Genomic DNA, 13,634 nt, shown 5'->3' with positions numbered 1-13,634 from the left:
CCCCACAGCTGGGAAATCCCAGCCAGGACAGCGAGATCCCTGTGTGGAAACATCTTCCACTCAGCACAAGAGACAGAACGTTAGCCATTTTAACTCGTCATTTGCCCAACTCCATATGCTTCTGCCATCCCTGGTCACTTCAGGTCCTTCTGGTCTCTGAATGAGAGAGTTTAATTATCCCCAGAGCTGTTACCTACTTTTCCTAGTAAAACATGGTGCATCCCATAATGATCAGCCCACAGAACTCTTATCCACAGCATGCAGCAAGCCAAACTCCTAGGCATAGGGCAGAATGTAAATGTTAACAGCCTTGTAGCTCATTGCTGTAAAATCTCTTTTATGAGTACCTAAATAACTGGTGATTTCTCAGAGCCCATAGCCTGAGCAATATCCCAGCTACCACTCTCTGGGAATGTGAGATCATACAAGGCCCACTGATGTTCAGGAAGAGCCGGAGGACCTCACTGACATGTGCCCACTGTGGGTAACAAGGCTACACAAAAGGGAGGAGGCCCTTTCCTTCAGGCACTGACACCCTTTCCTCATTGATTGGTGTCAGGTACTGCTGGATGTCCAAACTCTTCAATGCTGGTTCTTGTCTCCCCCTCATTGCCATCCTTGAAGTCTTTATGACCTGGCACTAAGTGGCAGCTGACTGGTCTTTAAATTTAGTGACTCTTCTCAACTCTTTCTGCAACCTCTCCCTACCCATCTTGTCCAAGGCCTCTTGATTCCTGTCTCATATCTTGAGTCTGGCTTTCTGGACTCTGCTGTGCTGCTTGGATTAGCTGAAGGCCTCACTCTCCCCTGCCTGTGCGCACCAAATCCTCTTCCATGTGTGTAGCTATCTAGCCCTTACTCAAGTATGACTGAGTCACAGGACTGACATATTCCATGACTTTCATTCTCTGTTCCCTGACATTAGCCCCTAGGCGGGAAAGGTTCTTGTCTCATTTCCCTGCCACCAAGTCTGCACTGTGGTCAGGTTACCACGTACATTATGTTCTGTCCTTAGGTTCGAACCTCTGTCTTTTCAGATTCCTTTCTAAGTGTTCTGGTTGTTCCCTTGTGGGGGGGAAAAGGCACACTTACCTCACTGTGCAAACTGAGTTCCCAGGGGCTGGAGTCCAGTGGGAGTTCCAGTCCCTGACCTCCAAGACTTGTGGTCATGCTTGGCCAAGGTCAGACTATGGCTGCCAATATCACCTTCACGGCCTTAACTTCTAATCTGGGCTTCAACCTCTTGACTTGTCCATCTCTGGTCACAGTATTTTGTTTTCTGCATGGACTTTTTGCTGCCGTTTCTGGGTTTGTCTAGCAGTCTACCACATGTCACCCATGAATAACAGTACATTCTTAGAGCTTAGAAGCTTAACATAATGTCGAGTTTCTTTATCATTTACATTATCTCAACAGTCTACTGCACAGAGAAGGACTCGCTCCTCCAGATAGTGACCCCCTCATCTTCTAGGACCTTGAAATCCTCAACTGTTTCTTTACAGTGGCCAGTAGAGTGGGGAGGCAATGGTGGCTGAGATAGCAGAGGACACCTCAGGAGATCTTAGGGGCTGGCCAAGAAGTAGCATTTACTGCCTCTATTCTCATCACTGACTTGAACTAGTCACCAAGACCCCCCTGCCCCACTCACCCCCCCCCCCAGAAGATGCAACCTTCTGAATTTCACAGGGAATAAAATGATCAGAGAAACACACGGCTTTGCCTCTGACACATAGAGAAGGTACCTGTTGTCTAAGGGACCTCTCCTCCCAGTCCAGCACGCCTCCCATCCCAGTTTTAGTCTGTCTAGGCCGGAAAGGTCCAGACACCTGCAAAGGCACCTTAAAACAGTGGTTTTCAACCTGTGGGTCACATCCCCCTTGGGGGTCAAATAACCCTTTCACAGGGGTCATATGTCAGGTATCTTGCATATCATATATTTTCACTACAATTAATAACAATAGCAGAGTTACAGTTATGAAGTAGCTTAAAATAATTATATGGTTGTGGTCATCACAGCAGGGAGAACTGTATTAAAGGGTCACAGTGTTAGGAAGGTTGAGAAGCACTGCCGTAGACAATGTGACAAGGGATATAGACCTGGGCTTGTGGGTCCCGTAAAGAAGATCCCTAGGGAATCCCTCAAGTCCTGTATAACTTTACAAATCTGGCTCTTTCTGACAAGTGACAGCCTTTCATGTCTTCCAAGAAATACACTTTTTTTTCTCTCTCCTGGGGACTTGTTCATAGAGGAGATACCCAAATGATAGATGCTCTGCAAATAGCTAGATGCAAGAGAAAAACATGGTGTGAAGAAAAACTGAGACCAAACAATGAAGATCGCCATGGCAACAATCTTTAGAACACACTAGAGGGAAGGAATCATTGCTAACATGGCTCTTACTTTGCAGATATCCAATCACCAAATTCAATTTCAGACCCTTCAGTCATGCAACCTTCAAAACGCTGGGGTTGTTCTGAACACATAATCCATGCTGGTTCTCAGGAAGGTTTCCTTGTACCACTAACAAGTACCTAGTACTCATTAACGAGGATAACGCTGTCATTAAGAGACGTACTGCCTTCCCTCATTGGTTAATTTGAAATCAGTGAAAGGTCAGGTTAACATTAACATATTAACACTACAACTTTACTTAATTATTCCTCAAGTGTTTTTCATTTTGACAGAGTTGGAAGAGCACAGAGGAGAGATATTTTAGTCAAAATGTAACCTGAAGAAATAAGAGGTCTGTATTTCATACAGCGTGGAATGAAAAGAAGCTGGTCTTTATTACACAAAAGCAGTCTTTCTTTCTTTTTGTCTTAATACATGTGAAAGAATTCTCCAGGTGTGGACACACTCCGCCAATGGCAATGTTTCATGGTGACTGCTTAAACCGAATCTCTGGGGGGTACCGAATTAGTCACCTTTCTGTGGCTGTAATAAAGCACCATAACCAAAAGCAACTTAAGGGAGGGTTTGTTTTAGCTTATGGCTCCAGAGGGATGAGTTCCATCGTGTTGAGGAGGACATGGCCTAGTGGCAGAAGAAGGAAGCTGGCTGATTGCATTTTCTTCCCTTACACATAGGAAGGGGAGAGAGGAGCAGGCAAGGCTAAAGCCATTTCCAGTGGCGTACTTCCTTTTAGCCAAGATTCTCCTCCCAAAGGTTATATAACCTCCCTAAATACCACCAGAATTGGGGACAGAGTTCACATACATAAACCTATGGGGGACATTCCCTAGTCAAACCACCACAGTTGCTAATGAACAGTTTGTCTCAAAGGCTTCTAAATGCATGTTAGAAAAAGGGCGATGGCTATTTCCAGTGAGTCTTCAGTGAAAGAGGGTCACCACAGTCTGGATGCTGAACTCGAACCTTGTAGAGTCTGCCTACCCATAGTACCCTGCTTACTAGCCTTCCGGGATTCTCACATTTGTCTAGTCTCAGGTTCCAGCCCTCTTGGAAAAGCTGTGTACCTTTCTCATTAGACGGCAAAGCCATTCTGTCTTGTAGTTAGGGAATCAGGAGCTATGAGGTATGTGCCTTTGAAGATTTCTGGAAAGTGTCTGTGCTCCTTTCCCTGCATTCCTTGGTCCAACTCTCACAAACAGGGTCTCTCATGTCCTTAAAGGATTGTTTCTAGGATACCAAAGCCACAGATGCTCAAGTTCCTCATATAAAACTGAATAGTTCAGACAAGTGTGAGCATCCTCCCGAGTACTTCATGTCTAGATGCCTGTAATGGACAACAGTACATCCATGCCATGTGAGTAGGTGCCATACAGGGAGTGAGGGCAAGAGAAAAGAGTCTATTCACGTTCAGTATGGACCCAGATTTTTTCCATATATTTTTGATCCAAGAATGGTTATGTCCATGAATGTAGAATCAGGATACAGAGGGATTATACATTATACATGTATAATCAGGATTATACATGATGACATATATGGAGAAGAAACACAGTTTTTTAAAAACCTGAAACACAGGCCAAACTGTCTGTCTGTCTGTCTGTCTTTCTTTCTTTCTTTCCTTCCTTTCTCTCTTTCTTTCTTTACTTTTATTTTTCTTTCTTTCTGCAAATCCCACCAAACATGTGGTAGGCACTAGGCATTCTCTCTGGTGCCAGGAGTGTTTCCGCTGTATGCCTCCTACCCATCTCTAGGACTTGCCATGCTTCCTATATTCAGCACCAAATCCTCACTATCCATTGCTCTCTAATCTGCACACCTGGGTTAGATGACCGGTTCCTGGGAGTTGAACCTTTCCCTCTAGGAGGAAGGGAGAGGCTCTGGAGACTCAGAAGGTAGATACAAGGTCACAAGTCTAGGAAAGTGAAAACTTGGAAGCTTCTCAAAGGCCCTTCCCCAGCTTTCCAAAAGGAGTAAGGCAGCTGGAGAGGAGACTGTGACCAACAGGGCTCTGTGCAGAGAACTCCAGGGTTGGAACTTTGGTAAGTCCTCGCTCATGTTGGGGTGGGTTTTCCCGTGATACAGCTGCCTTGAATCATCTCTGCTCAACCGTACCCCTGGTAGTAATACCAATAAAAACTCACTGGCTTTCCAAGCTGGATTTCAGTGCAGTCATTAACTTTGGTCTGTGATGGGTTCCCTATCTGGAGTACCTCTCTCTCTCTCTGTGTGTGTGTGTGTGTGTGTGTGTGTGTGTGTGTGTGTGAGAGAGAGAGAGAGAGAGAGAGAGAGAGAGAGAGAGAGAGAGAGAGAGAGAGATTTCCTGAAGAAAACTGTGTGTCACACAACAACCTGTTCTCAAGAAAGACATTAACCTAGTCTCAAGAAAGCTCATCTGAGTTGTTTGTAACTTGGTCCAAATGGGAGTTGCCATGTTCCTCTTCTTAGAAGACTTAGCATTTCCCATCTTGTGTTCATTATGTCAAATGACTGCAGTCATCAATTTGCAGGGGAGTAGTTTCAAGGCAGAAGACTTTCTCCATAATCTTCACCCCCAACATCTCTTGACCACCAACTTAGACTATAAATGAGATTGGTCCTTCACTGGCTCCTTTTTGTATGTGGTCAGAACAGCAAATGGAATTGACAAATCCCACAAAATCATGTTAGTACTGCTCTTAGATTGACAACAGATAGAAACTGACATCCTACTGCCTCCTATCTAAATCTTCTGACACCTTTTTCATCACTGGAGAAGTCACGCTGGACTCTTTCGCATCTCCGATGAAGCATCATCTAATCTTAGCACATGCTTTTTTCTCCTGGGCCAAAGTGCCCAGCAGCCCCCTCCACTACACTTAGCTCCTATTCCTGCCTGAGACTTACTCTAGCTGTCATTTCTGCTGGGATGCTTCCTCTGATCCTCAAAGACTGATGGGGTTGGGATAGGTGCCCTGGCACCATCTCATAGAGCCCAGTAATTCCCATGACATGTATCATGGCTGAGTTTCCTTATTTGTTTTGTGGCTGTATGTCCCAATGACGTCAGTCTTCATTTATGACAATGTATCAAACTCCTGAGTGTTGGGCTCATATAAATATCTGTGGGATGTGTTCAGGACCAGTCGTAGGGATTATACTTCTAAGATATTCAATCACTTAAGTCAGAACATCAAGAGCTCCCTTCTATTATCTACTGAAAGGCTGACTGCACTGCCTCACGGAGAAGTTCCCTCCTGGTGAGGTCACACATCTTGGGTGAAATCCGTTCTTGGCGGCTGCCCTCCTTATCTCATTCTTGGGGTGTCCCTACTTCACACCAACTTATGAGATCACACTGCTATTCTCTCACATCGGGTTGACTGGGTCGCTGCTAGGCTTTAAAGTTTCTGATGGTTTGGACTTGGCTTTGAATTAAGCTCAGACAGTGACTGCCTCTACATCTGTCTGCAACCGGATCCCAACCTGTGCTCTGGTATTTATTATTCTCCATAGGCTTGTTTGTCTGTTTTTGTGAACTTGAAGCTTTTGTCTGTAGTATTTATTCCACCAAGAAGCGCCCACACCCACACCTTCCTGTATATCGACCCACCCCAAGAGCTACCCATTTTCTCTCTATAATAGTCCTTGGCCACCTATGTTAGAACTTTTTTGGACACTGATCTCCAGTTGGCTTAAGACAAAAACAAAAGACTGGGTGGGATGTAGCTCAGTATCAGAGTGCTTATGTTGCACCCACAAAGCCCTGGGTCTGAACACCAGCACCCTGCAAGCAGATATGATGATGCAAACCTGTAATTCCAGCACTCCAGAGGTGAAGGGTGGAAGGTCAGGAGTTCAAAGTGAACCTTACTTACTAAGAGGGAGGTACTATATGTGTGATTCTCATCTAAGCCGTGTGGCTCTCCCTGACAAAGATTGAAATAGTCTTTCTGTTTCTTCTGGTGTCCTGATCATCAGTCTGGAAATCATTCTTTCATGCAGTCTGTAGGGCTGGCCCACTATGGTCTTCAGGAGTGGAAGTTTTTGTCTCCTACGGGAAGCCCTCCGTCTATTCTTTTCTTTCCTGCTTCTGCAGCAACTGTGTTGACTTAGTTGTGGTTTTGTTTGTTTTTCTCCCCCACTCCCATTCTTCATGATGTCCTACCCTTAGTTATTTGTTGTTTATATTTGACAGTAGTGGGTTGAAGGAAGGGTGGATAACAAAGCTTTATTTTTCCCCCGGGATCTTGTGGTTCAGATAATTAACTTTTGTTCTCATTGCTAAAAGCAATAGACTATCTACCACACATTTGAGCCAAGGAGATGTGATGTATTCAAATGCATTTTCTTAGCTATAAGCTAACTGCTAGTCAGTTTGTAAATGATCTGTATGTATGACCTATCTATATGTCTCTTAAATGTGTAAAATGCAATTTATTATGCATGTGTATAACTTGGATAAATGGTTTTCCTTTTATAATTGATTTTCTCATTAAAATTAGATATATTTAATTACTATGTCGGGGGGGATAGTTCATGTTGAAGCACATGTTTGGAGGTCAGAGAACAACTTTGTGGACTCAGTTCTCTCCTTCCACCGTGCAGGTCCCGGGGATTGAACTTGGGTCATCAGGCTTGGTAGCAAGCCTTGATACGCTGAGCCATCTTGCCCTCATTTTTAACTACTTACTGAATTTCAATTCATCATGTTAAGACTTCAGAAACATACTATCATATTCAGAAGTAATCTCAATCTTCTTGCTGTCAAACAAGGCCCTTTCTTATACGAACACTTCATGTCCTTTAAAATGTCACTTTTCTTTTGATAGGGGCTCTATAGATAGAGTTCTCAAGTTTTTATTCTGAGCTAATCAGGATGGGTAAGAGGATGCTTTCCCCTCTCTGTATTTATGGAAACATATACTTTCCACAAGATTGGCTGAAAGTGGTGGGTTTGTCAAATGACCTAAGAGGTAAAGGTTCCCCTACTGTTCAAGACCTACTATTAACTGCTCCAAATGGTTCCATTCTCCATGCTCTCTCTTGCTGTAATGCTCTTAAGAGCTGGGACTTTAAAGCACCAAATCTTTGTTTCCATCAGGAAAGGGTTTCTTCTGCTTCCTATGGGTGTAGAAACCCTTGCATTTTTCGCAGTGAGTTGTGGCTGCTGCTCCATTGTCCTTGCTCTGTAGGTGTCTGATGCTGTGGGGAGGTAGATTTCTGTGCAGGGGTAGGAATGGATTGAACTACTCATAATAATTGCTGTAGCTACAGATTTGCTGCCTAATAAGTGATCCTGAATAAAGAGTTTTCAGACTATAGACATGCATTATCTCACATAGTCTATGTGGGAAACAGGAGAGACTTTCTCTAGGTGGTTCTGGCTCAACACTTCTCATGAGGTTGTCTATGTTTGGAATCAACTAAAACTCAAACAGATGAGCACATATGTAAAGGATTTTCTTGACTGGATTGTTTTCTTTTGTTTTGTGGCAGGGTCCATTATGTATCACAGGCTGACCTCAAACTTACAGACATCTGTCTGCTCTGCTTCCTGAGTACTGGGATTAAAGGTGTGCACCACCACACCTGACTTTTGATTGGATCATGTGAGATGGGAAGACCCCCCCCCCTAAATCTGAACCACATGTTCTGGTGGCAGCCCACGTGAAAGGGCATGGAAGAAGGGAGCTTTTGCTTTTTGCCTGTTTGCTCTCACTCTTGATGGCAAGTTCATCTATTCTGATGTTGAGTCATTCCTTTTCTGGTATTATTAGAACACATCTCTTAGGGATTCCAATTTAAGGGATTCTGAAGACCAGCTGAAACATCTACCATGGACTGTACAACTACCAGAGTCTTAAGCTTTCCATCAGGATGGGCTATTGTTGGGTTAACCAGACCACAACCTGTAAACAATTATATATAAACAATTATATATAAACTGTAAACAATTATATATATATATATATATATATATATATATATATATATATATATCCCTTAAAGATTCATTTTGTGGGGCTGGACTGGGATCACCAAGGTGGCTCACTCACACAGGTGTTTCGTCTATTGCCATGCACACACCTGTTTGGAGGTCCTTATGCAATTGGTTCCTCAGAGTGTGCGATGAAAGAGAGATCAAGGGAGAAGCTGCAGTGCTTCTGAGAATCTGGTTCCAGAAGTCCCAGGCTCTCTTTTCTGACATAGTTTGCTGGCAGTGAGCCAGGAGGTGTCCCTCACGCAGAGGGGAAGGGGGGCAAGTTCCATTTCTTGAGAGGAGCTGCCTGAAGTCTATCATGGGCCTTTAAAAGCCACCACTAGATTGTTGATATTTTCCCCTTCGAGCCTTATCTTCAACAATGACCACACAAAGAGTAACAAAATGTAGTCAAAGATGTAGTCAGAGGTCAGTAAATGGGGAGGTGGATATCAGGGCAATTCATTCAGGACTTCAGCTCTCCAATCTAACCAAATAATTGTTCTTGAAAACTCTAAAAGAGCAGAAGTTGGCTCTAACTGGATTTCTTTTTCCAATTTAAAAAAAGTGTTCGATTTTACTTTTATGTTCATGTATGTTTTGCTTACACATGCATGCAGTGCTATGGAAGCCAGAAAATGGCATTGGATCCCATGGAACTGGAGCTGCAGGAGGTTGCAAGCCTCCCTGTGGGTGATGGAAACTGAACTCAGGTTCTCTGCAAGGACAGCAAGTGCTTTTTACAGGTGAGTCATCGCTTCTTCCAGCTTTTTGAGGACTACTGTCTTGTGTAGCCCTTATGAAGATGAGGTTGGCCAGCGTGTAGCATGCAGGGTTTGCTCAGGGCAGGATACCAGTAAGACATCCCTACCAACAGGGATAGAACTGTTTAGTTGTAGTCATTCAGACTAATAGGCCAGAATGCAGGCTGCAGATGGTAAAAACTCTGGAAGAAACAGGCTGGTTCTCTTCTATTGCTAGTTGGCAAAAAAAAAAAAAAACAAAAACAAAACAACAGTCACAGATGATGATGCTAAGGCTACAGAGCAGATCCCGGTGCCAAGATCAAGCCTGCTAAAAATCACTGCAAGCAGCAGAACCCTCCCATGGAATTCTCTGCTTTGATCCCTAAAACAGAGACCAAGGTGGCTCTGGTCCCTCTTTGGCTCTAAGAGCAAAACACAAGGAAGGAAGCTCTTGGTAGCAGATGGAGAGGTTGTGGGAACAGAGATGACTATCAGGTCACAGACTGATGCACCATGCAACAAAGACAGATGGTGAGAGAGGTGCCCAGTCTCCAATGGCTTATTGCCTTTTCAGCACACACCCCGGTGTGTGCCCTTTGCACACAGCCTCTTCAGGGGCTTCTGACTTCCAACACATTTTTTATTTAGACGTCAAGCACAAAGTAAGTGCTCTGAGGTTGGATGCCCTGCCGGCTGAGAGCACTTTATCTCTGTTCAATTTTTCACCAGATTTCTGATACACTAATGATTAAGAGGAGCGTTGGAGTGACACAATCCATGGAACTGAGTACTGGAGAGAAGAGGACCCATATGGATGTGAAGTCAAGGGTGCAGTTTGCGCTTTAGTACATTCCTGCCTCTAAGACAACAGTGCAAGGGCCAAGTTCGAAGAAGCATAGAAACACGGATCTATTCTTCAAGATCTAAACTGGCAGGACCCGTCATTTCTAAGAGACTCATTGGGTCTGCAAATCCTCTCTTTAAACGATTGTGCACCAGCCCTCCTACATAATGAGCAGGGATCTGTTAAGCTGAGAGCTGTGTGCTCATAGAGCTATTTAGTTAGCTGCACGGTGACAGACTTTCCTCCAAGTACTCAGAAGGCAGAATTCCCCACCCAAATGGCTCTGAGCCCACTTCCAAGGTCCATGTGAACTTTCCTCAAGATCCCGAGGTGTGCATCCTTAGGCCCTTTTCTTGACTTTAAAAATGATTTGTGAGTGTGTGCACACACATGTACCATGGCACATGTGTGGAGGTCAGAGCACAACGCTCAGGAGTCAGTGTTCTCCTTCTATCCTGAGTTCTGGAAGGTGCTTTTCATGTTCCTGAGTCATCTTGCTGGCTCCCTCCCTGGACTCTCGAAGTGCTTGTCAAATGACTGCTTTAGAGTGGGCAAAGTGGGAACAAACTTGGCGATGGGAGCCCAGGAGGCCATAGAACGGTAGTTACGTTGTAGTGTGGGCCTGGATTGGTATATTGGTTCCTTTACGTACTGTTGAACCAAGATGCTGGAGAAAGGAAGGGTTTATGCTGACTCACACAGGCTACAGTTCATTACGACTTGAGTGATGGAGGATGGAGTTTGAGTTACTGGGCCACATTGCAATCAGTTTGGAAGCAAAGAGAGATGAATGCTTGCGCTCAGCTGCCTTTCTTCCTTCACGTAGTCTGGGAATCCACCCCATGTAGTGGTGCCACCCGCATTTAGGTTGGGCCTCCCCATCTCAGTTGGTCCAATTTCGATCAGTCCTCACAGACATGCCCATATGCCTCGCCAATGCTTCTGGGGTCTATTAGGTTGATAATGTTAATTATCACAATGGGCTAGGATGCACTGGGAGAAAGGCTTCTCTGCCTTTTCTCTCTTTAGCCTGCCTGGTTCCTGCAGGGAGCTCTGAGACGCTCACTCTGTTAACAGGATTTTGATCCCAACCTGGCCATCCAAGATATTTACTAAGTATATTTGTTAAGGCAAAAGGGTATGCCATCTTAAAATTGCACAGTATGTTAGCTTGTTTTATGTTTTTTATATATGTAGACATTGGGTAAGAGTGCTTCCATGCCTAGCTTCCTCAGAGCTCCTATACATATTTGGATCGGTTCTAGTTTTCCATTTAACTCCAAATCAGCTCCAATTACCATGGCTTGGTAGCCTTTCACTGTCTGGTTTCTTTCTGATCCCCACCCCTCAGCCTTACGAATCTATATACCGACTGTCTGACTTACAGCCAGGATCAGCTCAAGTGCTTTTATCTTTATTCTGGTTCATATTATTTTTCCCTGAAAGCCTTCCATTTCTGCCTCTCATTTATAAAGGCCAACCTACTATTTCACCACCCAGCTCAAGCTTCACAGCCGCCTCTCTCTCCTCTGGATTTGTCTCACAGCTTTTGTCCGAACCAATTTGTGGTTCTGAGTGTGCAGTGGTGTGTGGACATTTTTCTTATTATGCACAAGGTGTGGGATAAGATAAGGGGCCATCAATATTCAACCATTTTCAAACTGGGAGAGAGGACTTTTTTTTTTTTAAAAAAAAAAAGGTAGCTATAAAATTAAAAGAGCACAGACAGGTACTAAAGGAAGCCACCCTTAGCATTGTCAGTGTGCTTCAGAGAGACCATTGGGGAAAATGTCCCATCAAATAGATCATTTGTCTATTATAGGAAAGAGGTCTTTTGAAGCCAAGAGAGCAGCAGATTGTGTGGGCAAAGGCAGCACTGGAGTGGGGGAAATAAGCAGTGAGAAAGTGGAGATCACAAATCCACTTTAGCAATCTCACGAAGTGGGATTCCTGGAAGGATAAGGCAGCTGGAGTGGGTAGAACAGGTGGGGCCGTCTTGTTCTGTTCAAAGAATAGGAGCTATTGAGTGTGTTTGGGGAAAAAAGGAGTCAGACACTGGTAATGGGGGAAGGAGATCGAACAGTCTAGACCTGGCTGAGATCCAGTGTACAACGGCGGGGTTAATCTTGAGAAAGAGTTAGGGTACTTTATACTATGGAAAAGGGAGGCTAGGGGAAGATGAGGGCTACAGGGTAGGCATAATAGTGAGAGAAGGGCTTAAATGTGAGAGGAATGGCTGCCACCGTAAAGGAAAGGCTAGGAAAGCCCAATTTCTGAGGCCAGTCCAGATAGTAGCACAGTTTCCATCCATTCCTTTCACATTTATTCAATGCCCCGCCTGTGCCAAACACTGCTGGGCCCTAGGTCCGCAGAGATACATGTTTCCGTGTAATTTGGGAATTTGTTAGGCTAGCACTCCAGTGAGATTTCATTTCTACTCTTTAAGAAGACTTTAAGTCTCATGCACAAATGAATGGGAAGAGTCCTTTGTTAGACGAGATGAACTGGGTTGGAGCTTGAAGCATCCATGATAATGTCGCCTTATTTGAGGTAAAAATGTGAGAGGCCGAAATGGGGGAATCTACATTAAAGGGGAAGACAGACGAGGGTAAACTGAGGCTGTAAGTCTTCAGACTGATAGATGGGACTTCCTTGTTTACTTCAGATAGCAGTGTAAACAAAGGTAACAGCACCTCAGTTTACCAGCTTTAAACACAGCTTTTCAGCTAAAGCAGGACGCTCTACGGCGGCCGAGCAGGTCCAAACTTAACCCAAACCGTGTCACCTAAACTACCTTGGAAACAATCGCCCAGGTCCCAGACTTCTTCAGGTCAGCAACACCTTTGCCCGCTTGTTATTGATGAGAGGCGGGGAGAATCACCTTTCCTCTTTTGCAATTGGTCCTAGTAAGCTTTGAGTCACGCCTCCCGCGCTGCCATCGCTGACAGGCTGCTGGGACTGTCACTCAAGGAGTCCCCGCCTCTCAACATGGGCCCGCCCTTCAATATGACCCCGCCCCGTGGTGGCCCCGCCTCCTTTATCGCTGCTAACAGGCTTCCGAGGCTGTCACTCGAGGAGTCTCCGCCCCTTCATGGCCTCGCCCCTCACCGTGGCTGGGATCTCGCGTGAAGAACCGCGGGCACGGCGGCGGCTCGACTGCCCGGTAGCGCGCGGAGCGGGCGGGCTCTCTCACACGAGCGCTTCTTTGCCGAGAGCCTGGAGCTGCGGCAGCGCAGGCCTGGGCCGCCGTGTCTCCGCCGCCCACTTCAGTTTTCCTCAGGGCTCCGGGGGCCGCTTGTCCGCCGCTGCGCCTCAGGTGAGGGTGCTCGGCAGGTCGCGCCTAGAAGGGGACCCGGGGTGGCCGTGGCAGGCGGGCTCGAGACGGGGGCGGCTCCCGGGGATGCGCGGCGCTCCGAGTGCGGAGATCTCGGTGACGCGGTGGGGACCGGAGGTCCCGGAGCTCCTTCGGCTTTGGGGTGGGGGTGGGTGGCCGCCCGGACGGTCCGGGGTCTCTAGGGTCGCGGGAGCGCTGCCCGTGTCTTGAGAGCCCGTGTGCTGGCATCGCGCGGTTCCGGGACGAGGGGACCATTTCTGAAGATCCCGGGCACTTGGGGGGCGTAGAATACAGTTTAGCCAGGTCCCGAGGGCACGGGAAGCTACGAGCGGGGAGGG

The 13,634-nt window shown here is 45.9% G+C and overlaps 1 protein-coding gene across 2 annotated transcripts in view; it reads left to right on the top strand.

Moving 5' to 3' along the window:
* The first annotated feature begins 13,112 nt into the window (after window positions 1-13,112).
* Window positions 13,113-13,634, top strand: part of Glce (glucuronic acid epimerase) — a 70,736-nt gene continuing 70,214 nt past the window's right edge. For both annotated transcript variants that reach the window (XM_048423352.3, XM_085689201.2), the window contains exon 1: window positions 13,113-13,278. The gene's annotated coding sequence lies outside the window, so the exon portion shown is untranslated. The remainder of the gene's footprint in view (window positions 13,279-13,634) is intronic.

Source organism: Myodes glareolus, chromosome 4 (assembly GCF_982192425.1).
Source record: "Myodes glareolus chromosome 4, mMyoGla1.1, whole genome shotgun sequence".
NCBI lineage: Eukaryota > Metazoa > Chordata > Mammalia > Rodentia > Cricetidae > Myodes > Myodes glareolus.
Note: the sequence above shows the minus strand (reverse complement) of the source record. Positions and strands in the feature narration are given on the sequence as shown.